The sequence below is a fragment of the Tamandua tetradactyla genome, chromosome 25 (genome assembly GCF_023851605.1).
Source record: "Tamandua tetradactyla isolate mTamTet1 chromosome 25, mTamTet1.pri, whole genome shotgun sequence".
NCBI classification, from domain to species: domain Eukaryota; kingdom Metazoa; phylum Chordata; class Mammalia; order Pilosa; family Myrmecophagidae; genus Tamandua; species Tamandua tetradactyla.
In genome coordinates, this window is record NC_135351.1 from 9721769 (window position 1) to 9748536 (window position 26768).

Consider the following 26768-nt stretch of genomic DNA (forward strand, 5'->3'; position numbering starts at 1 on the left):
TGTATCATTTTAGAAAATACAAATGTGGTGTGCTTATTTTTAAGTTAAAATGGCATGGAAATTTTAAAAATGACTGACACAATAAAAACTGTCCTCCTGGCCCCTTTAACGCAGTTAGGGATTGAAGCACTGAAATAAACAGGGTACCACTGGGCACGCTTTTTTACTCCTTAGCTGACCGCCCGGTTTAATCATCTGCCCTAATTACTATGGCAGGTAACTCCAAAAAGTTTAAAGTTATGGAGGGAAAAACAGAAGCTGTTCTTTGGAAGAGTTACTCAAATCGAAGTATCGAATTTAAACTGTTCCTTTTTATTTGGAATTCCAAATTTCAAAAAAGCTGCAGATTGAAAAAGCGCCCGAGGAGCATCTGTATCCCCTCTTGTCACTGTCGTCCCCCATCTGGTAAGCTTGTCATTCCACTTTAAAGTGGATTTCTGTTCTGTCCTCCTGTGGCCCAAGTTTCGGACCGTCAGGAATGTGGGCAGTTGGGTTTGTTATTTTTACAGATAGCTTGGGGGACGGGGGACGGAGCCGAGGTAACAAGTCGAGGGGCTTGGCCCGAGTACATCCGCTGCCACCACAGCGTTGGGGGCCGTGGAAGAGCCAGGCTGGTGAGCTGGGCGCGCCAGGGGCACCTTCCCCTCAGGGAGCAGGGCCGGCCTCGAAGGGCTTCCACGCACGAGGGCCTGGGGCTAACGTGAGCTCGGTCTAAGGAAAATGTTTTCGGACGGCAGAAAGCGCCTGAGCCACCGCCTCTGGAAACCCGGGGGATGCCCGTTGCCCTCTCCTGGGCGTGACGGACGAGGAACCAGCACACGAACCGCCGATGGGCGGCCTGAGTCTGCCCGGCCCTCGGAGATAGCCGGAGCCGACCTCGGCCGCCCGGCTCCCGCAAGGGGCTGCCCCTCCTGCGCCGAGCGGGCCGTCAGTCAGGGCGGCGGGCGCCGATTGGCCGAGTAGCGGTGGGGGGGCGGGGCCAGGCACGTCCGGGACTTGAGCCGGCGTCTTCCTGCGGCCCGGAGCGCGCGGAGCTGGCGAGGACCGGCGGCGGGGAGGCTGCCTCGTGTGAGGGAAGCGCCCTGGTCTCTCCTAAGACCTTGACCGGCTCTGCACGCTCAGCGCCCGGCAGACCTCCCTCTGGCTGCTGAAGTAGCAATTTAATGGGCCACCAGAGATCTTCAAAGCGCCCGTTTAGGCAATTGAGTTTTGTTTTTTTTTTTAATGAATTCCTCTCAGAGAGATGAAAAAATGTGTCCGCTCTGAGCGAGTCACCTTTTTTTTTTTTTTTTCAGGCTAATTTGAGATTTAAACTATTTAGCCCGTGATCGCTGTGAAATGCCTGCTCGTTTGTATTTATTTACCAGAATAAGTCCGTGGAAAAACATTTGGTTTACCTGCTGGTTATTTTTTATTTTTAGAAAGAAACAACGGATAGAAAATGTCTCACAGTTTTGTTTTTTTTTTCACGAGGAAGGAGGATGCAGAGATTACCAGCAGTAAATTGGAACTGGAAGGAAAAGGAATTTGTGGGGGAGAGGGGAGCAGCGCCTGTGAAATTGGACCAGGGGAATGGCAGCAACGAGGTCTGCTGAGCGGATTCTGTGCCTTTCCGCAGATAATTGGGCAACTGTGACTTTTTAAAAATGACTTGCCTCCTGAGAACGCAGTCAGGAGGGGCAAAAGAGCACCAACCGCAAACCCAGCTGCTTGGGGTTTGAAATCCTCTCCTGGGCTCGGTTTCTCATTTCACGTTACTGCTCGACTACTCAGGAGTCTGTGCCGTGGTCCCTTGGCCTTTACCCCGCACTTGTCACCTCTCCTGAAGGCACAGAGTCCTTGTCATCTCTCCACTCTGGGCTCTGCTTTCAACGCCACCACTTCCGGAATTCATGTGTTAATAATGAGCCCATTCGGCTGGGGTGCAGTTTCGGGATGTTCTGTGCTTCAAGTACATCACCACAGAGTACAACAGGTTGTTGGGTTCCCATCGTCGCCACCACTGATGGCTAAAGGCTGCCTGCCTCTGAGGCATCTTGTTGCATGTGCCCTGTGTTACCCTGAGTGAGACATTCCAGGTGGTCAGGGTTGGCCCTTGGGCAGATCCTGTGAGCTGGGCACCTGTACTCGCAGCACATGACTCCTGCCCACCCACTGAGCAGTTGTGTGACACCAGCAGAACCACCAGTGGCCGGCTTACGGAACCAGGGACGCTGGTGTCTGCCAGCAGGGGAGGCTGCCCCTGTAAAGTTAATGGCGAACACATTTCAGTCACTTATGTTGCACAGCCAGCCTCACTTTTTGACGTGCCTCATTTTTGAAGTACCTTGGTTAGTGATCTCTTTTCATAAACTGCAGCATTTAAAACAATGATTCTGAATCAGGGGAAAACTTTTCTTTAAGACACATGCCAAGTCCACACCCCAAGAGAGTCTGATTCACTAGGTCTGGGTTAAAGCTGGGGCATGTCCAGTTTGAAAAAACTTCCTAGGTGATTGTAACGAACATCCTCAACAAAGCTTTCAAAACTATACTATAAACAGGTTCCTTTCACATTTGTGTTGGATACTTCTTATGAGACAAATGAATACGTTTGAGTTGCTGGGAATCTTTGTTTTAAATACTGCTGAAAGAGTTAAGAGATGTTATATAAACCTAGAAATTCTCCAAACTGGTGCCTGCTTGTTGCAAACCTAGTTTTCTTAGTAAGCGAGGTTTTGTGGTACCTGTGCTAGAACTCTGGTAAACCTTCTGCACTGGCAGGTGTAAATGCCACTAATTAATTTTTTGAGAAGCTGGAGCTATGACAGAATTATCAGGGATGCTGAGTAGCTGGTACCAGATGTTTCTTTTGTTAAGGGTATGGTGAGGCAGTGTCACAAGTAATAAGGCCACAGACGTTTAAATCCTTGGACTGAGGCTATGGATTTGGGGGTGCTGAATATTTTCTTTCAACTAAAAAGGGTGGGGGAGGATGTGAATTCTTGTTTATAAAGACTCTTGCGGCATTATCGTATGTAGAGGTGCTTACTGGGTTATCATGAGGCCCAGCTCTTGTTAGAAGAGGGTACATGGAACTCGGGGCCTCGTTATCTAGAACCTCGTGCTCACTGTTTTGCCACAGCTGTAGTGACAGCCTGTGCTTCTAACTGAATCCAGTCCTGTTTTCACTCCTTTACTGTGGAACAACAGGAAAGTCGAGCCGCTCATCATTTCATTTGCAGACTTTACAGCCTCTGAACAGCCTCTGCTTTTGCAGTTTATGAATGCACCATTTGTTGTTTTGAGCACAACTGTTAGATACAACTGGCCTCGTCAGCCCACTCTGCCAGCGACCAGTGTGCATCATTGTGGGCTTTTTTCCTTCCTTCCTTTCTTTCTCTCTCTCTCTTGCATAGATCAAATTTTTGCTTTAAATATCACCACTTTGTCCATATTAGAATTTCTCTGACCCAACTTTTTTATGCTTTTTAATTGTAAGTTTCAGAAATACAGTTTGCTCAAACTGTGAGTATAGAAGTCCTGAATAAATGCAAGTATTTTACTTTATTAATGGAGGAGACTCGTTTTGTGGCTTGGTTTTGCATACCTGCTTTTTGATCATCTCAAAGAACTGTGGTTTTGAAATTTTATTTTAAATTGCGTTTAAGTTAGAACATTTTAATTTTTTCTCAAGTTATTGTATTTCTTTCTTTTTAAGCTTTACAAACAATCTCTGTGTCATCGTGTTGTCTTCAGTTCGTAAGACAAACTGTCAAAACCAAACTCTAAATTGTGGTTTTCTAGAGTATTTGAATGTCATATTATAAATAACTTTAATTTATCGTTCTTTCTCTTTTTGAAAGCTAAGTCCCATCCAGAAAGGGTTACCGTTAATGTTAAAATTTTCACTTCTGGTTTGTTTCTCTTGAGTATACATTCTTTGGCCTTGTAACGATACTCATGTTTGTATGCATGCATACACATACATTGACGTTATTCCTTTACAGTATATTTAATTGTATTTTCATTAGCAGAATACATTAACATCTTTTTTTGGTGTGCTTTACATATTCAGCAACTGGGCCAATTGTTAGTTCTAACTGCTTTTAAGGCCTTGTTTTCACCAAGGAGACTAATTTCTTTTAAAACAGCAGTAAACATTCTATATAGCAACCAGGACTCGACATTCTGGAGTTTCCAAGAATGAAATGAGTCGCTTGCTGAAATGAAGAGGCTTTTTATAGTTGCATTTTAATGTAGATTTTTAGGTTACAGGAAATGTATTTCTATTTATTATTCCTCCAGAGAAGTTATGGAAGCCCTGGGATGTGTTTGTGTTTTTGCTAAAAATATAGGAATACAAACATATTTAAGGAAAAAAGCATAATCATTTGTAGAATTCATGCTTTCCTTTTCATCTCACTGTTTAGAGGGGGAAATATTTGGTCTTTTCCTGAAAGAGAATGTTCAAAGTCTCCCAATATCTGAAAATCCTTGGGGTAGATGTAAAGGTGGGAGAGAAAGGGAGCTTGTGCTTTACTGCCTCCAAGAGCCGTTTTCTCAACTGCTTTTTTCTGACTTTTAGAACATGTTTTACATATGTGGCACTTTGTTTGGATGATTGGTTTTGATCTGCACCTTTAAGCTGAGTTTAAAGTCTCTTTTTTGGACTTTTCTCTCCCTTTACATACATATTTGGCTTCTTTACTGCTCTTCTCATGTGATTAATATATGACTGCTGCCTAAAATGGCAGCTGAAACATCACCAGGTATTTTTACCAGGTAGGAGCTGATTTTCCTGTGTCAAAACAACTAGTGTGGCTTAGTTGATGCTTCTGTTGCTAAGCAGGTAAATTTCTGGTCTGCATACTATTCATTAACCCTGTAAATGCCTAATGTCAAATGAAGGAAAAAGAAGAAAAGTATATGCTTCCTTATATTTTGTTCAGGATGCATGAAAACTGGACTTAGCTCAGTGTTTCTTTCTGAAGCAAACAACAACAAAAAGAACCAAAGAAACCCGACTTTGATTTTGCCTGCTTTGAAGGGGAAGAGGAGAGTTAGGAGCTGGAGCTGGCTAGGAGGTTTGTTGTGTTCAGTGAGATGACAGCCACAGATAGCTGACAGTCAAGGTCTCAGGGTCTCATGCTATATAATAGAAAGTATGAGTTTGATTTCAGTCAGTAATGATGGCTTTAGCCTTTTTTCTTTATGCGTTATCTCCATGTCTGCTTTGGTATCGCTGTGGGGGAAAAGAAAAGGAAAGAAAAGCGTTGCTGTTTGCATCCATTTGCCAGAAAGGAGTTAACAGAACATACCGCAGAACAGGTTGGGCAAGACTGTTAAAGCCAGTGATGAAGCCTTTCTCTCTCTTTCTCTTTCCCCTCCCTTTCTCCCCCCTCCCTTTCCTCTCTCAGGACTTTAAAACATCTTCAGACTACTCCGCTCCCCTCTCCGCTGCCTCCCCCACCCCCGCCCCTTCAATGTCTGCCTTTCTTTCCCTGCCCTGTGCCGAACACTTCATGTTACGAAAATACATCGTGGACATGAGGACCCTGTGCGGGAAGCAGGCAGCCGGCTCAGGCGGCCTGGCTGCAGGCCTCAGCCTTGCCAGCTGTTTCTTGAGAAATTGATGATGCGCTTGTCCGTGCTCTTCATCATGTAACATAGGCCCCATTCAGTTGAAACATTCTTCAGTGTGCATTTATGCCTCTGTGGGACTACGGGGTGGATGGTCAGTGGAGGAAAGTGGGCGGCGAGAGGGGCGGAGGAGAAGTTTGGATGGAGAAGGAAGTGTGTGTACGAACCGAGTTGGAGGGTAGTGAGCCGGAGTCATTGCAAGTCTGAATGCCAGTAAGTCATGAGACATTGCTTCTGGAAGCATCTGCAGTTGGTTTTGACTTGGGGATATCTTGTGGTCATAGATGCAGAAAAACCGAACTCTTTTGAAGCAAGTTCTGGTCCTATATAAGTGCTGCATTGTGTTTGCATCCATTCGCTCCGTAAACATACCATATATAGTAATGCTTGAGCTCACGATGACACACATTGCAAGGGAATCTCTGGTAATGCACAGATCCTTTGGCGCTTAGGAACAGGCTCACATGGTCTATTTCTGGTGTGTTGTGGCCTCCCCACCCCCACCCCCGCCTTTCTTTTTTTTTTTTTTGTGGAGGAGGGGTGGTTCCTTTTCTTCCCATCTTCACACTGTTTGAAACATGTTTCTGATCCTAGTTTGCTTGGCACTCTGAAAGCTAGAGAACTGTATTGTCACGTGAGGAGAAACCAAATTTTCCTTGTGCATCTGTTTTCAAATAAAAACCTTGTTTTTCTTAGTATCTTTAACATCACACACGGTTTGTGTTTTATGGTCCCTGGTCTTTGACTATTTGTTTTTGGAGCATCACTTCTATTCCTGAGAGTGGACTTTACCATGTGAAGTGTAGTTATTGGGGGCTAGTGGAAAAATTCCTTCTGTGTCCCCGCTTCTGTTTCCTCTTCCGATTCTCCACCCTCTCAGAGCTGTCCTCTTGTGTTTACAACACTTCACCTCTGCTTGCCAGGGCAGAGGATCCAGCTCTCTGACGAACTGAAGGCAACCGCTTTCCACTTGGCAGAGCTGGGTCTGAGGAGGGGAGAGGAGACAGTAATAAGAAAGAAATGCAGTTTTTTTTTTTCTTCTTGGAAAACCTAGGACACAGCATTTCAGCTTGTTGGAGTGAATAGTGTGAAGCATTTGTGGTTCATAAAAGGCACATTTTCCGTTTTTCCTCATCTTTTTCCTTCCTTCTCCTCTTCTCCCCACAGGGCTATTACCTTTCTTCTCAGGTCAGTTGTGTAGATAACCCTGGAGGAAAAGGTGGTTTGCAAGGCTGGGGTATTTGGGTATTATGCAAATAGACAAGATGGGCATGTTCTCTGTCTTGTTTTCTTTCACTGGCCTCATCAGAGTGAATTATATCTGACTATGTGACAGTTAATTGTACCATCCTTCCCGTTTCCTAAGCTGATAAGCCCCTCTCTGTCTGCCCTGATCAAGCCTCTTTGTTTGAGAAGTTCCTAATGCAGCAGAACAACAGTGACAGTTTCTTATTTACTGAAGTCTCTAAAGCACATTCACAGTCCTCTTTATCATATCTTTTTTTTCATAACTTTATTCATTCAGTTTAGTAATTGAATTGTTCCAAGTAGTACATGTGCCTGATAAGTTTAAAATTCCTTAGAAATAGCTGTAAGATCAGAGAAAAACTGTCTCAGTTTTTTTTAAGGCTATGTGTATTCATTTAAAAACTATTAGCAGAACTTGACTGATAATGTTCAGAGTCCATTGGATGCTACCAGAGAGACCATTTGCCAGTTTGGAAACATCATTCGATTATCTGGTAACCCAGTCAACTCTTAAGAGACGAGGTCACTTATTTGGCATTCTTGGGGCCAGAATATTCAGAATATGCGTCTGTGAGAGAGAGAGCCAGCAAGGACGAGGTAGAGGTGGGGAAGGATGTAAAATAAAGCTCTCAAAAGCCCATGTAGGTGTAGGGAAGTCCAGGTACCTCCTACCCTTGATTGGTGATATTCCTTTATGTCCTCACTTTAACACTGTTTGTTCTTACTTTAGCCATGACCCAAACCACTTGGTGTCTCCCATTTTCCAGACATCACCAAATTAAAAGCCAAAATCAAGGGTTGGAAGTGGAGAAAGCCATTGGAAGGATTTGCACTGACAGCAACAAGATAGGATGTCAGAGGGCAGGATTTAAAAATTCAGAAAGCATAGTCAGTTACCACTTGGGGAAATTGAGCAAAATGCCCAGAGGGATCCCTCTGTGTTTTTCTTGCAATTGCATGTGAATCCACAGTGATCTTAATTAGAAACCTTAATGAAAAAATAAGTATCGCCAACTGAGACCTTGTGGTATAGTGGTAAAACCTATGTGGGGCATTAAGCTAGTTTCCAAGTATAGCACTGTGTAAGAGTTGCTCATTGCGATGATCCTGAGTCATCCCAAAGAAGGTTAAATTAATCAGACATTAGTTCATCATTCTCTGCCTAAAGAGATAGGGAAGTTTGAAATATACTTTAGAGTGATTTATACCAAGGAATTTTATATGGAAACTTAATTTCTGACCACCTCCCTCAGTGATGTACAGCTGCTTTATGAGCAAACATGAAGTGTTAGAATAAACCTTCCAGTGTACTTAATTTATACATTGTTCATATATATATGCTCAATATTATTTATTTTGCCCCAATTTATAGGGGGAGGTTATTCGTTACAGATTCAAATGACTTCCATATAACATCATCAAGTTGTTTGAATTCCTGAAGTGAATAATTGTTGTTTTATATTTATAGCATATATACACATGTACACATAATGTCATGGATTTTTATTTCTCCTTGCAGTTCTGTCAGTTTTTGTCTCATGTTTTTTGCATAGGCAGGCACTGGGAATTGAACCGGGTTCCCAGCGACGCAGGCTAGAAAACGAGAAAACTCTGCCTGCTGAATCACTGTGGCCCGCCCTGTCTCATGTGTTTTGATGATCTGTTTTTTTCTGTTTGTTTTTTTTTTACATGGGCAGGCTCCAGGAATCGAACCCAGGTCTCCAGCATGGCAGGCGAGAACTCTGCCACTGAGCCACTGTTACCCACCCTGTGTCATGGATTTTTTAAAGCTGATAACATAGAAGACCCCTGAGTAGCAGAGAGATTGTAGCTACCTTGGAAGACACAATCTGTGTAAGAAAGAAATTCCAAACTTAATTCTGGGGTATGGAAGACTCCATAAAACTTAATATTTAAACAAGTTAACTTTAAACCAGCAAATGACGAATGGAAGGGAGTGTTTTTTTCCTCCTTCCATCTTTAGATTCATTCTAAGAACCATAGAATTTTAGAGCCAAAGAAATATTAGAGGTCACCTGATCTATTTTTATGAATGTGTCTTCATTTTACTCAATATTCTTCCACAATTCATGTCTGAGCAAAGGCATGCTTGGAAACTTTGCTGATGAGTGGAAAGAAATCGGGTCGTCCAGGTTTCAAAACCTTAGTTTGGAGGGTCCCAGGCTATACTTATTAGTGCCCAGAGTTGAATAGTATTAGCATGTCTCCTTTGGTCAGCAGGAATAATCCTAACTTGAAAAAATAAAGATGTCACTTGGCAGAGACAGTTTTTTAGGTTATTTGCTGATTTTATTCTTCTTAGTAGTTCTATTTTACAGGTGGACAACACTGCAGCCCTCAGAGGTGGGACACCAGAATCTTTCTTGACCTGGTTACATATTTACAGGCATTTTCTGTGTTGAAAACTGCCCAGTATAGCTATAGCTAACACATGCTAATGGCTCGCAAGCATTTCAGTTTTAACTGATTAAGTATGGAACATTGCTGGGCCTATGTTTTTATGATCAAACTCATAAATATATAAATTTTAAAACATTCACTTGTTAGTTTTTTAATAGTATTCAGTGTGTTTGAGTCTTTTATGCATGTAGATTTTCTGGAGCACATTGTTAACATGAATAAGCTTAGTATAAATTTTTCTATTCCTGAATGGTCTTTTTTTTTTTAAGGAAGGAAAATTGTTCGTTTTGAGAATTTAATTAGTTTGAAACTTGGTCTTCTGAGTATTCGTGGAAATTATACTTCCTTATTGCCATGCTGGTGGCAGAAAGTATTCTCTTATGGTGTAGACATTTATGACACTGTCAGGGGAAGAAAAATATGTATGAATTGCATAAAAGAAAAAAAGGAATTAGTTCTCTAGATGTTAGAAGCTCATGGCAGATGGCAAAGTAATATAAACCATAACTTCTCAAGAAACAAGGTCTGGGCACCAACTCTTTTTGGGGTGGGGACAGCACCCAGAAGACTGGGAGAGGGACGTGGCAGAGGGTTTCAGGGCTTGTGTTTCAGTTCTCTGTGATAACCTGTAGCCGGTTGTGATGGTGACTTTAAGATGGGGAGCTTACAACATCTGCTGGATAGGCGGGGCCTCACGGCCAACTGTTGAGAGGTTGGGATGGCAGAGATGGAGGTGTAGGGGAGGGAAGCATTCAGACATGAATTGAACAGCTGCTAGCTGCCTGGAGCTCAGCCTCTGTGAATCAGTGGCACGGGGAACTTTTCTGGGCAACTGGAGGCAGAATGTGGAGAAGGAAGGAAAAGACTGTGCTTTCAGTTAAAACTTTTGTTGTCCCCAGAGCACTTTAAAGACATGACAGAAATTTGTTGGGCAGTTATTAGCATATCAGTCCATAATGTTCACTGTTTGTTTAAAAGCTTTTCTCCCTTCTCTTAATCCTAATCCTTTATTTAAAATAAATGCTAATGGTCTGCTTCAAAAGCTGCGTAAAATCGCTTTCACGTTATGTATCAGGGAGAGGGGAAGAGAAGTTGAGATCCCAAGGAGAGGAATTTGATCAATTGATTTAAGGTTATTGGAGGTCTGAAATGTTGCTTGATTGCTGGCCTTATCCAGGATTTCGAGATTTCAAGGAAAACTGGACAATGCCTGCTTTTATCAGAGGGATTTACAGCAGTCATATGATCTGCTAGCCAACCCTGAGGAGCAGTGAACCCTGCCAGCTTCTGTGTTGAGGAGGAGATGGGAAGGAGAAACTTCAAAGTTGGTGGGATGGGCTAGCTAGGGAGTCACCTAGCATTTGGATCTGCATAAAAATTGCAAGTTGCAGGGGCAACACATGTGAATGACTTGAGATTGATTTTGATGTAAGCTGGAGAAGCTTTTAAGGTGTCAGCAGTCCTGAGGCTGAAGAAGAACAGCTGTCTTGATGAGCATGTTGTGGTCCCTCTGCTATCAGTAAGGAGAAGGTGGCCGGCCAGTTTGGCGCAGGGAAGAGAATCATCTCATTGAACTTTTGAAAATAAATTCCTAGTGTGTGGACAGTGGGTAGAAACCTGTAAAACTAGTACCCTCTTTGGGCATAAGTAAATGAAAAGGGGATTTTGGCTATATAAAGCATAACATTTACAAACTCCTATGAATACTTAAACAGCTTGATTTGCTCTATGAACATGTATAATAGAGGAAGTAAGCTGAGCAAGTTAGATTGCAAGAATGACACGGAATTGCTTCTGCACAACTTTCATTTTCTAAATGTGTATGTTCCTTGTATATTTCTCTGGCATTACTCTGATTTGAGCAATATGTATTGTTCAAATAAATTGACTAGATAAGGAGTTCAGGGGCCGTATCAGAAAGTATTAGCAAGATATGATGCTGAGTTTTCTTTAGCTTGCTGTTTGTTAATCTTTTTTTTGTACAATTTTACGTTATTTCTGTTATTTCTGGTGTCACAAAGAATGTACCCCAGGGTTAGTTCCTTAATGAAAAATAAAGAAGTAATCCTTTTTTAGGGTACATATGGAGTCTTTATTAGTCTTCCTGTTGTTATAGGTAGTATGTCATGGGATTAAAAACAAATGTCCTCACTAACAAGTTTTAGGTTTCCATTTTTTAAAAATGACTTTTTCACGTCTCCTGAAAGAAATAGAAAAAGAAGTAAAAAAACAGCAACAAGAAGACCCCACTCACCAAAAACCCTGCAATTGTAAAATAGCTAGAAAAAATAGTAGAGAAATCCATTTTAGTGTAGGGACTTTTTATTGTTTTTAACTCTGATTTTACAGCTGAGTTTTAATATGTGACCAAAGGCATTACGTGAGTGTTTGCCTTTTGTTTTGTTTTGTTTTGTTTTTTGGCCACATGGAAGTACCTAAAGAGCTGGAATGTGACACACCCAGAGAATGAGTGCTCAAGGGGCCTATGAACTTGAGCAGCTAAAAGCAGCAGGATCCCTTCATCAGAACACTTTGCCAGTGTTGAGTGGTGAGCAGAGGGGCCACTGAGTTGCTTAGATGGGTTTACAGATGCGTGTGTGTTTGTGTACATGAGCCTTGGGTTATTCTCCTGCTCTCTGTACACAGAGCTAGGGAGAATTCTAGCAGGAAATTTCCCAGCAAAATAGTTGTAAAATGGTCCTTGTACACAGCCTACCCCTCAACCTCCATCCCAAAAAATACTGTTTTGCTGTATAGACCAGGAAGGTCCTATGTGAGTCTATGACATATTTGTTTATTCTCTCTTCCAATTCTTTTAATTGTATTTCATAGATTTTCTAGTTAAGTTATTAATTGAGATGTTTTGGCTTTGCGTGTGAGTGGTGTTAATTTTGGGGAGAGGAGAATTATGTTTAATTCCACATAGTCTGATAAGTAGTAGCCTGTGGACAGCTCATTACTTGCATGTGAAATTGCAAAATTTTCCTAGGTTAGCTAGAAATTATGATTTTTTCTTTTTAACTAGCTTTGTGAATAAATGCTAATGCTTTTACCTCAGAGAGATCTGCTTTTCCCATTTGGGCAAAATATATTATCAGTTCACAAATGATTAGATAAATAAAATTGAAATCTTTTACTCCTGGCCTGCCCTCCAGGAGCTGAATTAGAGTCAAGGGATTCCAGTAATGGGATATATATGCCTCGCTCTGAGAAGCTTTTGATCCAATCCTTCAGTCTATTTACTTCTCAATTTTGATACTTCTTAGCATATTAAACTTTCTAAATTATAAGCAACGGTTACATAATCACGTTACAGTGAAGAATTTTTCTTTAGGTGAGAAACAGATCTATTAAGAGGTTAAAAAAATGTGTCTATTTTGGTAGATAGAAGTGGATGAAAGTAAGATAGAAATCCTCTGGCTAACTGATTTTATTATACATACTTTGCCTCTGGGTTTGATAGGTTAGACCTGATAAGATGGATGGTTTGGGTATTCTTTTTTATAAAGGTTATGGAAATTGTTTTAGTTGATTTGTGCTAAACTGCGTTGAAGTATCAAACAAATCTGAAACTCTCCATGTCTCAACCCATAAAATTTTTTACTCATTTTTCACAGTTGCTGGTTTAGCAGCTCTCTACTGTAGCTCCCTTCCAGGCAGTGACCCAGGAGTTCAGGCTGCTGTCACCTTAGAACTGCCCCTTCCATTACACCTGGCTGCCAGGTTGCCATAGTAAGGAAAGAGAGCTAGCTTCAGCCTGGAAGTGATGCAGTAATTTTGCTCACAGCCCTTCAGCCAGAACTGGTCATGTGGCCTGCCTGAGTGCTCTGAAATGTGCAGGAACATAGGGATTTTCTTTGAGCAGCCAAGGTCTTTACCCCCTCCTTTCTCATTTCCTCTCCCTAAGGCTCATTGTGTACATAGATGGACTAGGTAACCGTAAGAAATAGAACATAGCAGAATAACTGTTTTGCAGAGCAGTGGTTCTCAAAGTGTGGTCCCCAGCACAGCTGCGTCACCTGGTAACTTTTTAGAAATGCAAATTTCTAGGCCCCACCCCAAACCTTCTGGTTCAGGAACTCTTGAGATGAGCCCCATAAATCTCAGTTTTAACAAGCTGTCCAGATGGATGCTGAAGTTGGAGAAGTATTGTATATGTACTTGTTAGTATCTTAATGTAGTAAAAAACATGGTTAGGTATGAAAACATAGATAATAATACAAAACTGTAGGTACTTTGTGCTATGCATCCCAGACCATGTTTAAGCACAATTATATAAATATGTATATATATATATAAACTCACCTATTTCTTACAACAACTATAAATAGGAAGTAAGTTTTGTTATTATTGCCATCTTACAGATGAAGAAACCGAGACATGTAACTTTCTAACTTAAGGGAAGGTCTCTTACCACACCTGACAAGTGGTAGAGTCAAAATTCGAACCCAAGAGTCCATTCTTTAGCTACTATGCAGTTCTGCCTTTCTGAGCTTAGGGTAGAAATCCACCAGCCCCATGGTGTTTTTTTACTTTTTCTTGAATGGAGACAGTATATCAGAACTAGTAGGAAGTATAATGTTTCACTGTCAGTTCACATTAAAAATGCAGCCCTCCTCACCATGATTCGTTGGTGGTTTATATGTGTGGTGGGCTGGTGACAAAGTATTGGCTAATTCTGGAAGTGCGGGAGGGAGCAGTTGCCCAGTCATTTAAAACTGAACAATAAATAGAACAGTGTTGTTTGGGTTAGGAAGAAGGATGTAGTGGGAAGTGGTTTCTCAGAATGAAGGGGTTCAGACGTACTAGAAGAACGTTTTCTTGGGTTACTTTTGTGTGAATTTCAGGCTTATGAGAAGTGTCCTGTCTCAACACCTTCCCTTTTGGACCTTTTCTGGTCTTTCATTTTCCAGCGTCTATCTTCCCGCTTGGAGATGTCCATCTAGGGGCCTGATTTCATGCTGAGGTCTGAAAAGGGCTTGGGTTAAGTCTTTATGAGTGGGACTTTAGTTTAGATTGGAGAAAATGTGCTTTTCCTTCGAAGGAACTTGATAAAAGGGTTCTCCCCTTTGCACTTGGAGACCTCATAGACTGACCTGATCTAATTGTTTGCATTTTGAACTTGATTATAAAGGATTTTCAAATGACATAGAGAGCTCCTTTTTCAAACAAATTCTATTTCCCCACATCCCTTTTAAATTTTTAATTATTAACTTGTTTTATTTCTTCCAGGTGGGTCTATTATTTATTGTTATTTAGCTGTACTGAGCTGGCCTCTTGCATTCCCTGGCCTTCTTTGTCTGTTGTGTTCAGCAGACTAGAACTGAGACAGCTCCTTGGCATCTCTGCCTGGGATAGTACCAGGTTAGGAGGTAGAGGATAAAGATAGCATCACCCTTTCGGTTTTCATGTTGGCTGGGAACAGCTGTTAAGCTTTGTATAGCTGTGAATGTAACATTTCATTCCAGAATTGCTGAAATTTTTCATTTTCTGCAATCCAGGGCATAATCATGGGTTTTCACATTCAGATTCAAAGTCTAGAATTTTCATTTGAAAGACAGTTGCTTGTCTTGAATTTTAGTAATTGAAGAGAACAGACATGGAACAGAAGGGAGGAAGAGATATTTGCATAAATTCCTTTAAAGATCCTGCCACTTTCCCTTCATCACTTTAAATGACTTATGTTGCTTAGGTACTAACAGAGGTGTAGATAATTGAAGTAAATCTTGAATCAAGTCTATAAATAAAAGAAGAAAGAACTGATCTATAAAAGAGCAACTTAACTCGCACTAATTGAATCCCTTGGCCGACTGTACCTCCTTACCCATTTTCTCTCCTTGTATAGATGTTTGCGTTGGTGTTTGTACGTAGAATACAGTTTTGTTTTGTTTTACTAGTTAGGAGAGCAGCTAGATGTGGGAATTGGGCCTCTGTTTAAGGAGAAATAACTGGCTTGCCTCAAACAGCAGATATAAAAGGTATAGCTATTGAATTCACATAGTATCCTTCCTTCTCTTAGCCAGCCACCTGGAGTAGAAAGCAGGATGTCGAGCTCTGGAGCAGGAAAAGGTTCCTGAATGCACTACCCACTCCTGTGTGTGCCCATTCTTGTTCAAGAGTATGTTGAGATCACGTGGTTCTTAAGTAGCCAGTACTTAACCTGGCTAACAGTTTTCTCCTCTGTTTAACTTGCTGCTGGGGAGAGGCCTTTATTTCTTGCTGATTTCCGCTGTGTTCCTGCCAACTCACTGGGGTTCTTTGCTCCTGAAGCCAACCGGTTCTCCTGTCTTCTCCCTACTCACCAGTATATGGTCTGGCTGCCTGTTTTCCTAAGGTTACTCATCAGCGCAATATTTGAGTGCCTACAGTGTGCTGGATGGGAAGACCATCCAACATACGGGCTTGCTTGTATATCCCCTCACACATTCCTCTCTTTTTTATCTTTGCAGACTCAAGAGGAGATCCATGCCCATTCATTGCTAATGCTTTCACACTTCTCTGGACACCACCTTCTCCTAGCTGCTTGGGAACTCATTCCTACTGGTCCTTCTTTCATTTGCCTTTATGTTCAGCCTGTACCTCTTTTTCTCTGTCTCTCTGTCTCCATCTCTTTATGTGTCTTCATCCTCTCTGTCTCAGTCTCTACTCTCTCTGCCCCTTTTCCTTTTTCTTCCCACATTTTAATTTTATTCCTAGTAAGAAAAAACATACATTATTTCTTAAACATACAGCTTCATTTACTTCTGCATGATATTGAAAAATGTTTTTTAGCTTGAGCTTTCACTGTAAATACTTTTCCTTTTAAAAATTTTTGCCCCTTATTTTTCCCCTCCAAGACCCCTTTTCCTTTTCACAAATGTCTTTTCTTTAGCCTTCAGATATGTTCAGTTCTTTTCAGGAAAAATTGGTGGGCCTTGCTGCTGCACCTCCTTTGGTGGCCAGAGTCCTTCTCAATATTGTTGCTTCCACTTGGTATCCAGCCGTCAGACCTTACTATGATCTGGGCTCAGACTCTCCACCCATTTGACTGAAACTGCACTCCTGATGATGTTCTTACCAGATTAACTGGTTTTTCTCCATCTTCATTCTTCTTGATTTCTTTTGGGATTTTAACATCATTAAATTTAGTGGATATCATATGCTTCTGCTATGAGCAAAGCAATAAGACTAGGTACAATGGAGGAAAAAAAGATGAATAAAAAGGTAGTTCTGGACCTGCAGGAGTTAAATATTCTAATGGGAAGGACACCCTTCCTTTTCCCCACCCCCATATAGAAGAGGGAAATGGGGAGGGGGAACTGGTTCAAGGGAATATTTCAGGATACTGGAGACCGAGCATCTTTCCAGGTGTAGGGAAGAAACTAGCCCGGAGGGAGACATGGTAGACATGAAAGGGTGGATGGGAGGACGAGTGAAGGTGCTGCTGGCTATCCTGGAGGATGTGGAAATGGGGTGGGAGGATGGAGGGTGCTCTTCTCACTCTGGAGGGAAGGTGAAAGAACTGGAAATGATGCACTGAGCAGAGGTGAGAACTGTACAATAGGTGATAGATGAGCAAAAGCAGCCTGTGAAGACCAGGGCACCAGGGTGGGCATGATAGGTTGAGGGGGATGACTGCTTTTCTGGAAACTTTTTCTTCACCTTTATCTTTCTCCTCCATTCTTTTGTTGAGAAGTATATATCAAGGACTTCTGAATGGTGGACATATACTGGGCACTGAGGATTAAAGAGTGAAAAATGGGGTCTTTGCCTGGGTGCTCATGTGTGGAGCTTCACCCTGGAGCTGGCCCTGGCTCCCAGCCCTTATTTCTGTTCCTGTGGCTTACATGAGTGTCCTGATCTGTCTGTCCTTTGTCATGCTCTGTCCTTGACCCCTTAATCTCTGCATCTCATCAACTCATCTGCTTCAGGTCTCATCTGCTTCAGGTCTCATCTCTGGGTGGGGGCTAGATTCCATATCTCTTCTCAATTCTGATTTCTGTTTAGCTCCCCAGGAAATCTTGCCTGTGGTAGTAGAGACATACTGTCCTTCACCTGCTCTTTCCATCCTGCATCCAGTGCGTCTCGTAGTCTCATTTCTTTTGAAAGATATCCAGGCTTACCTTTTCCCCTCTGTTCTCTTTGTTCCCATTTCTAGACAGGTCTCCCTCCCCTGCAGTCTCATACTGTGTTCAAACAAGTTTTCTTAAAACCCTCTTACATCATCTTCCTCATGCCTACTCTGAGCACCCCCTACTGCTCCAGCCCCTGCCCCTTTTCCCAGACCCCATAAAATTTTTCTCCACTCACTCTCTAGACAGAAGCTCCTTGGCAGGAGCTAGCCTCCTGTTACCTCTGTCCCTTCTGGGCTCCTGGAGCCTGTCTGTCCTGTAGACTACACCAGCCCACACCAATCTCAGCTTTTTCTGAACTTAAAATCAGTATTGCATTGATTCTTATCTATGTCATCTCATTTTTCTGCTGTTTCCTCTTACCTAGGTGGTAAACTCCTGAAGGTAGAACCTGCCTCTTCTCCCCTTGTGCCTAACTAGTGTAGTAGTGTGCTGATAGTTACTAATGAGGTAACTGAACAATGCTTTTTTTTTTTTTGCATGGGCAGGCATCTGGAATTGAATACTGAGTCTCTGGCATGGCAGGTGAGAACTCTGCCTGCTGAGCCACCATGGCACGCCCTGAACAATGCAGTTTTATCAAGAATATTTGAAGGCTTTCGGTGGAGTACTCTCCCCCCCACACCCCAAAATATTTTCAGGGGAGATATCAGATCCTCTTTATTTTTTCAGACAGTTTTGTTTTCTAACCTCTGAATGCTTGAAGGCCAGAAAAAATCGGTTGGTTTTCACCTTCAAAGGACTCGAGAAAACTAAGATTCAGGCAACCCACCTCCCAAACACTTTAATCACAGTCTTTTTTCATATCCCCCACCCTGAGCCCACTTGTGACTCTCTTGAATTTTATACTTTATAGAATCCTCTCTTTTATAGTCTTTTTTTTTTTTTAAGTTTGCAGAACTGTTCGGTGCATGTGGGGACTCAGTTTTAATTCTTGTTCTCTATTTAAAGGTTTGTTAAGTCCCCTATTACCTTTTGTTAATTACAGAATAAACATCCTCCTCCTTGGGACCGACATCTCTTCTGGGACCCCCTTTCAGAGTTCCAGGAATCCGTGGGGCTTGGGCTATATTTACATCTGTATGTGGAATTCTTAAGAAAACCTCCTTAGTTCCACCTTCACACAGTTTGTGGCCTAGAGGTAGTGGCAGTTTGCACACAGAAAATGTTAACCTCATAGCCAACACCAAGAAACTAATTTGAGTTTCAACAGGTATGCTGGAAAAACTGAAAAAAATGTAGGCCACACTGACATAGATGGGACTCAGGACAAGCTTGTTCCCTCCTCTTTCTTTCTTGTAGGACTTCTCCTATGGAGGGCTTTGGGGGAATGTTTTGGGGATCAGTCATACCATGTGTCAGATACTATGTGGTTTATCGCATCCTATCTCCCCAAGGTAGAGGAGGGTTCAGATAAGGATTAGGCTGAAACCTAGGGAAGGGGAGCTCTCCCAGGGCCCCACAGCCAGTCCCAGGTGATGGTAGGATTTGAAAACGAGTCACCTCCCTTCAGCAGGAGGTCTTAACCTCTTTGCTTAGAGGATTTGGTATTGCGTTTATTGGAATTAAATCTTCCCACTGCTCAGATTGTTGCCATAATTCTTAACCTTTTTGGAGAGTCTTAGACTAACCTTTTGAAAATCTGGTCAAATTTGTGGACTCTTTCCAAAAAAGTGACCCTCCCATAAATTTTGAATACTATGTCAGAGGTTTGAATCTTGTAGCTTATCCCTAGAACAGGGATTGTCAATCTGGACATAGCATCCAATCAGGCCACACTTTTTAGAATGAAATAAACAAATGGTCACTGTGTGCCAGTCACTGGGCAGGCCACTGAAGATACAGAGGCTGGGGAAGGAGGGCAGGGAGGGGTTGCACATCTTAAGGAGGATTGGAGTATGATTATTTTCATCAATAAGTGTGTTACCGCAACTTAGAATGCTTTAATGTACTAACTTGCTTTTTAAACCCGGCCTTGCATTATAAATATTCTCCCCTATTTTTACACATTGACCTTCATTTTTGAGGTCGGACCAGCTCTGAGTAGATTTTAGGTAGATGGGGCAAGGTGGGGATGACTCACCCCGGAGAAGTCAGTCTGGTTTAGAAGAATGTCCCTCTGTTGTTGATTTCTATATTGAAGCTCTTCATAGGAACACCTGGCAAGAAGGAAGACTTTGGCAACGTAAATTACTTCTGGGATCAACTAACTCCCCTCCCATGCCTGCAGGTGAAGCCTTTATTCCTGCTTTAGGATTTAAACCTCCCCCTTTCCAGAAAGCAAACAAATTAAGGACTATCATCTAGTAATCCAAGAATACTGAAAAGGAGAAAAAAGCGCCATAAACCTGTCTTAATACAATAACCACCAACCATATGTAGCTATTTAAATTCAAATTAAACTTAAATAAAATTAAAAATTCAGTTCCTCATTCCCATTAGCCACATTTCAGGTGCTCAACAACCACATGTAGGCTATTGGATACCACATTTTATATTAGACAATGCACATGGAGAACATTCCCATCAGTGCAGAAAGTTTGATGGACAGCACGGCTCTAGAGCGTACCAGTTCAGTAAAAGGTTTCATCCGGTACCTAATATATGTTTTATACGACAGGCTCTTTGAAAGAGAGAGGGGATAAATTTTGTTTTTTCTCTTTATGCTTTCTACTTGTTAAATCCTGAAGGGGTACAACAGCATTATACAGATTCACAATGGCCTTAGCAGGAAGGTTGCTTCGGAATTTGGCATGAACCATGGCACTGTCTCCATGGGTTTGAGTTACCCTCTCCCCCCGATGACTCAGGTTCTGTTAGGTTTGCTCCCAGGAGTCATTGTATTTTTTGCTTTATGCGCATAAGTACATCTCTTGCCCAAATAGAATTCAGTTTCATCTTGGGCATAAATGCCTTCAATTTTAAGAGCTGTGTGTTTCCTCTGGTTCTGGAGACCCCACTTATAGCCCACAGCCGTCCAGACATATTTGCTGTTTTAGGATTCTTCCCAACAGGGCTCCTCAGGGTCCACCCTTGGCAGAGCTTTGTGTAGATTTGTGACCTTCTCTAACTTCAGCTCATTTAAACGCTTTCCCTCCTCGTCAGCAGATTATTATGGTTGATTTTCATTAGTACAGCCCAGTTTAACAATTAATATGTGTATTTACATGGATAACTGTTGTGTATTATATTTAACCACAAGTATTTCATTTTCCTATGCTTGGGAGCCCTCTTAACCCTCCCTTTCCCTTTTTCCTTTCTGGCTATGAACATTCTTAGGTTTTCTTATCTTTAAACAAAACTCCTCTCTTAATCCTTCTCCAGGACAGCCAGTCCCATCCCTGCTGTACTCTCTTTCTTTGTTTTTTCATCTCAGTTAACTGCCTACCTACCCAGCCTATTGCCCAATCCAGGAAGCCGAGTATCCATCTCCATGCATCCCTCACCCCTACCCTGACTCCTCACAGTCAGGCTGTTGTCATTTTTCAAGTTCTACTTCAGTAATGTATGTCCCACCCCTCTTGGTGCCTCCTCCTTGCTTGCTGTCCCTTGGACAGTAGCCTTTTAACTGGGTAGTAGTAGCCTTTTAACTGAGTTATATGTCTCTAACCTCCTAACACTGTCAAATCCATTTTTAAAAAACTGCTGCCAAGAGATTTGAAAAATATGGATATGATTTTTTGTAGTATGGTTTAAAAAAAAAAAAAGCCCTTCGTGGGTTTCTGTAGCCTACAGGATGAAGTTCATCCTCTTCAGTGGAACCTTGACCTCAGTGTAATTTTGCCAGTCCCATCTTTTGCCATTTCCTCCATTCCACTCTGCCTCCCTTCGCACAGTGTGCTAGTGTAGTCTGATGGTTCCCAAGGGAATTGTGTTCATGGACCAGGAACAACGCAGAACTTTCATTGGATGTGGGTTACCTTTTTTTTTTTCTTTTGCCAAGAAAGAACATTAAAAAACAATCTGAGCCGTCAACTATATTTATCATTTTATTTTATCTTATTTTTTTGCATGGGCAGGCACCGGGAAGCGAACCCGGGTCTCCAAATGGTATCATTTCATTCTAAAGGGGAGCATTTTAAAAAGAAAAGAATAACTTCAGCATTCTGAAAAGCTTAATAGATTTTTCTCTTTTCACTGACCAAGAATGAAAATGTAGGCACTTAGGAACTGAGAGGCTCCAGACGTGTGTGTCCTTCTAACTGGACTGCCCTTTGTTCCCGTGGATTGCTGAGAGGCGGAGCCTTTCTTTAAGCTCAGCTTCACTTTTGCCCTCCTGCCCTCAGGCTTGATGCTTTCTTACCTCTGGTGAGCAGCCCTAAGTCCTTAAAGTGTCTCACTCATAATTCATTTTGCCCTCAGACTGGAATTTATCTCTCTGTGCCTGCGCTATCTACCCAGCCCATTTGAGGTGGGGGGCTCCCATTTAACTACTTTTGGTAGTTCTGACGTCTGGAACTCTATAGCATAATAGCAGCCACTGTCTCATGACAGTCATCATATTTCATTTTGTATTAATACTAAATTTCACCCCACATCTAGGGTACAGAAATAGTATAGAGCATCTTAAGCAACTAATTTCAACACCTTGCAGAGAATGCATGTTTTTCTGCAAACTCTGCTTCTGGCATACACTGAAAGCAGCAAGGATGGGCCTGGAATTGAAACTGCAGGAAATAAAGAAGCAGGAAACATTTTTAATGATTTGTATATTTGGTGGTTGAAGCCATTACAGTGATAAGTGCAAAGCAACTGTAAAAAACGTTAAGGCTTAGCAACTTTAACAGATTTGTGTGTCCCCCTTTTTTTTTCTTTCTGTAATCTCAAAAAAAAAAAAAATTAAAGGCACACTTACCTAATATTGTTACTATAAAAATTAATGACTATGGATTTGGGTCCTACAGAATCTATGCTTAGCACCGATAGGATGGTACTTTTAAAATCTCCATGTAAGATAGGTAGAACTGGAATTACTTTGCATATCTGTCTTCTAACATCCTATTAAATGAATCTTAGCTAGGGGTGAAAAAAAATGAGCAATTAACAACTTCTTATGGGTGAAGACTTGGAAGCATTTCTGCCTTGTCCAGAGCACAGCATTAAGGGTTAACTACAAAGAATAAAGAGATGGTGAGTTTTTCTCTTGTATCCCTATCTTTCCTGCAAACAGCATCTTCCACCAGGGCCAAAGTAGCACATTGTTGTATAATCTCTTCAACATTTTTTTTTCCTTAGGAAAATCCTCTTTCCAGATTGGGAGCATGCCAGCACGTCAGGCCTCTAATGTAGATTACAGAAAAGTATTAGTTGTCATTTCAAATCTGTTAATTAACGAAGACCATTTTCTTGAATTATATTTGACTTCAGCATTTTCAAGTGGGGCAGACAGATGGGGCAGACATTGGGTTTGTGTGAGCATGTATTTGCCTGGGTGTAGTGATGGCATTTTCTTTTCCAGAATTGTAACAAAGCATCTTAAAAGGCTTCAAAAAAGTTTCCCCAGGCATGCTCAGTTGAGTATGGTAGATGCCGTTGTTGCACAAGTTTTCTATTTTCTTTGTACCGGTTTTTCTTGACTTCTTGGCTGGGAGGAAGTTGAGGATGCTGAAGGGTGCTTGCCTGTCCTTTGGCTGGTGGGGCTGAACCAGTTAACTTGCTCCCATCCTCAAAGGAGTCTCCTGAAGGGGTCTAAGCTACTGTTGTGGTGGGAAAGAGGCTGCGTAGAATGCAACATTGTAGATTTTGCGCAAATAGAACATAGTACCCCTTGTTTCTGCAGACCCCATTTTACTTTGCTGTCTTACCTCTTCTAAAAAATACTGAAACATACAGGCCCTACTTTGGAATATTGGCAGAGAGAAGAGTACTGTGAGCTAAACATGTAGCCTGGTTTCTGTTGCTCATTTCCTACCATTTTCACCTCAGCCCGTTCTGTTCTCATCACCCCACTTCCGGCCAGTCTCCTTTCTTCCCATTGTGCCCTCTTAACTCCAAGAGCCTGGGGGATTAAGGCATATTTAGGCAAGGGGGTTTCTCTTTAATCGATTTTGGAAGGATACCATATACTTCATAAAGGAATTTCAGGGAAATATTTTAAACATCTCATTTTATCATCTTCTGAGCCCATTACTCTCATGTGTGCTGATGTGTGATGCGTAGAAAGTGTAGTTCCTATCCTGAAATGGAAGGAGATTGCCGTCCTCTGTCCTCTGACGTGTGAATTCCCTTCTGTTGCTCCATCCAGCAAGTGACCCACACAGTTTCACAATGCCCTCATGTACAGAGGAGTGTGTTTTGCTGTTTGAAGTCCTAGCTAGATGTTCAGTGGAAGAGCTCATAGGGCAGGCAGACAGAAGTGTTTTTGAGACCAAGTCTCAGGCGGAGGATTAGGGCTGGGAGGGACATTCAGACGAGAAGTGTATATTCTGGGCCTTTTGCTAGAGCAGGGAAGCACACGGTGTACTACTCTGAGTTCCAGTGGTTTAGGAGGTTATTAAATGCTACTGAATTATTTTTATAATGGTAGTATGAACTCAAGAGTTTAATTCGAGCTACTGTAATGAACTTCTGGGTCTGGGTTTTCTGGACTTTTATGAAGATAGTTGTTGTGTTTGTTGCAGAGTGGAAGCAAATTATATAAGTGAGCCTGAAAAGTGAGTTCCCTTTATTAAAAGCATATAGCCTCTCCCACACCACACTGAGGCACAGGGCGTGCTAGTACATTGGACTTGGAGACTTTTAAGTTCGAGCTGAGGTGGTTGCTGGGTAAGTGTTGCTCAGGCATCGTTCCAAGGTTCTGGAGGCGAGTAATATTTTAAACAAGTCAAACGGCCCCTCTAGGCAAGCAGCAGGAAATCCAGCCCTTGGCTTCAAGTTGTTGCGCGGTCAGCGGAAGATAAAAGTGTGGACTGTTGGTGGCGAGGCCCCTCCTGTCGCTGGATGGCAAACTGTTAAGCGAAGATAAAAGGAAAGAGCAGGGATGTCTTTTTGAACAACACGAGTGCGCCTTTATCACATGCATTCAAGTAAAATAAAGGAGGAGATAGTTTTATGATTGTAAGTACATCCAAGAACTCTGAGAAGCTTCATGAATACACTCAGACAATTTCATGTCATGAAAGTATTGGTACAGGTCAGTACCAATTGTCAGTCCTTTGTCAACCAAAATAGTCCATTTGATTGGGAATTTTTGCATAAATACTGCTTAAATTAAGTGGGGATTACCTTGGCTTTCCAAATCTGTGGTACAGAGATTTTCCCCGGTAGTATCTGATCCGTGGGACCTCTATGAGAGAGCTCAGCCATTCTCTGGCTGAGCTGAGCAGCCCAGCATGGAGGGGGCATGTCGCATGCTGGCTGAATTACCATTCAGGTGTGAGAGCAGTTAAGAGAGTGTTTCACTCTAGTTTTCAGATTTCCCTTCCAGTACTTTGTACCATTTGAGGGAAGTTTAGGGGCAAGTCCAGCAGCTTGCAAAGGGTTTATCTCTTTCTCAGGGTTTCATCACATCAGACTGTAAAACATGAACCTGTGTGTCACAGCCTGGGCATTTTCAGTGCTCCTGTGTGAGCTCAGTCAAATGCAAATGAACAAATGTGCTTTTGGAGTCTCTAGCTTGTTCCTGGGCCTGCTGTTCTGGAGAACTCTGCTCGTTGTGGTGCTGAAGGACCAGCATCACCAGTTATCTGAGGAATGCAGTTGTTGTGAACTAACCATTCCTTCTGGTGTACTGGAGGGCAGGACAACCAGGAGAACTGTATGCCTAGACTTCTTGCAGGACTACCCTAATCCCCATGACACCACTGCCCTCCTGACACGAGCCTCTGCTTTTTGAGCTCATTAGTGTACACTGGGTGCAGGAATGGCCCCACTGCCACCTTCTGCCGGTATCCAGCCCATGCACAGCCTCTGAGCAGCATTCTACTCCACCCTGCAGAAGCTTTTTGTTCGTTCTGTTTACTTTTAGAAAAGCTTTTGTTCTCCCTGCTAGTGTTTTTTGTTGGTTGTTTTGTGATGAACACTTATCTACCACTTATTTCTTAGAGCATTTGTTTTCTTCATAGATACAGTAGTGTTTATTTTCTTAATGGCAAGAATACTGGTGGGGGAGGAGAGGAGGGGAGAAAGGTCATCTGTTATATCGTACCAGGGAGCAGTTCAAGCAGGGAGAGCCTGGGCACAGTCATTCTCAGCTGATGGTTTGTAATGTCTCATTTACCCGCTGTGAATTTTTTTTTTTTTTTTTTTACATGGACAGGCACTGAAAACCTAACCCAGGTCTCCAGCATGGCAGGCGAGCGAGAACTCTGCCTGCTGAGCCACCGTGGCCTGCCCTCAGTGTGAAATTTTGACCACAGCTGACCACTTTTCCAGTGGGGGCGGGGGGGTGGAGTGGGTAAGATTTGATCTCCTTCCATTGTTCCACAGTTCTGTATCCTATATAAGGTATAGCATTTTGAGCCACACTTATAATCTCACTCACAGCTGTTTTCATTGTCTAAGGGATGCCGTCTGAAACTACTCTGAATTATGGGAATCTGAAGTCCAGATCCTAGGTTCACCCCCTGCTCTGGACTTGCTTAGCTTGCATCCAGCTCCGCCAGGGGAAAGTAGAGAATCCTGTTCTTCTGCTGCCAACCCTTTACCCAAGCACTTCGAAGAGGCAGCCCTGCGACCTCAGGGCCTGTGCAAGAGTTGCAGGATATTGCCTAAAACTCTCTGCAAACTGCTACTGAACTTTACCCTAGCTTCTTTGGAAAAGCTGTAAATGTGACTGAAGCTACTAAAATTGATTTCATCTTCATGAGTGTGTACAGAACTACCTAGTTACTAAACAGTGACCTGAAAAGTGTAAAGCTGGTGTAAAGCAGTACTATGTCCTAATTCCAGAACTGGGAGAGAAGAGGACTTTTGATTCAAAGATTGGGAAGAAAGAGGCACATCTTTTTGTGAGCTGGGAGTGTGTCCTTCTTGATTAAGCAACTGACTGGGATTCGTTTGTTTCAGCGGCAAACTGAAGCCTAGGGAATGTTTTTCCCTATGCATGCACAGTATTTATGAGACCATGAGTGGCAGGCTTACTCCTTATTGCTGATGATGGAATTTCATTTGCAATAAGCCAAATTATATTTATAATTATTTTTTTAACTTAGGGGATGGGGTAGAAAACTTTTTTGAAAAGATCATTAAATTGGTCCCCTGACCTTATGTGAGCCAGGGAGTTGGGGAGACCCAGTCCTGCCTGGATGTTGAACTAGAGTATCAGGAAGATAAGTAGCACAAGAACGTGAAAAGCTCATACTGGAGGGGCTTTCCCATTTGTAAAGTGTTTTAATAAATTTCCCTTTGATGGGTTACTAAACATAA

The 26768-nt window shown here is 42.3% G+C and overlaps 1 protein-coding gene across 9 annotated transcripts in view; it reads left to right on the plus strand.

Moving 5' to 3' along the window:
• RREB1 (ras responsive element binding protein 1) overlaps nucleotides 1–26768 on the plus strand; it is a 189605-nt gene that overhangs the window by 77169 nt on the left and 85668 nt on the right. The window contains exon 1 of one of the 9 annotated variants that reach the window (XM_077143520.1): nucleotides 1459–2330. The exons of 7 other annotated variants lie outside the window; for them this stretch is intronic. The gene's annotated coding sequence lies outside the window, so the exon portion shown is untranslated. One more of the 9 variants, XM_077143519.1, reaches the window with a different exon arrangement.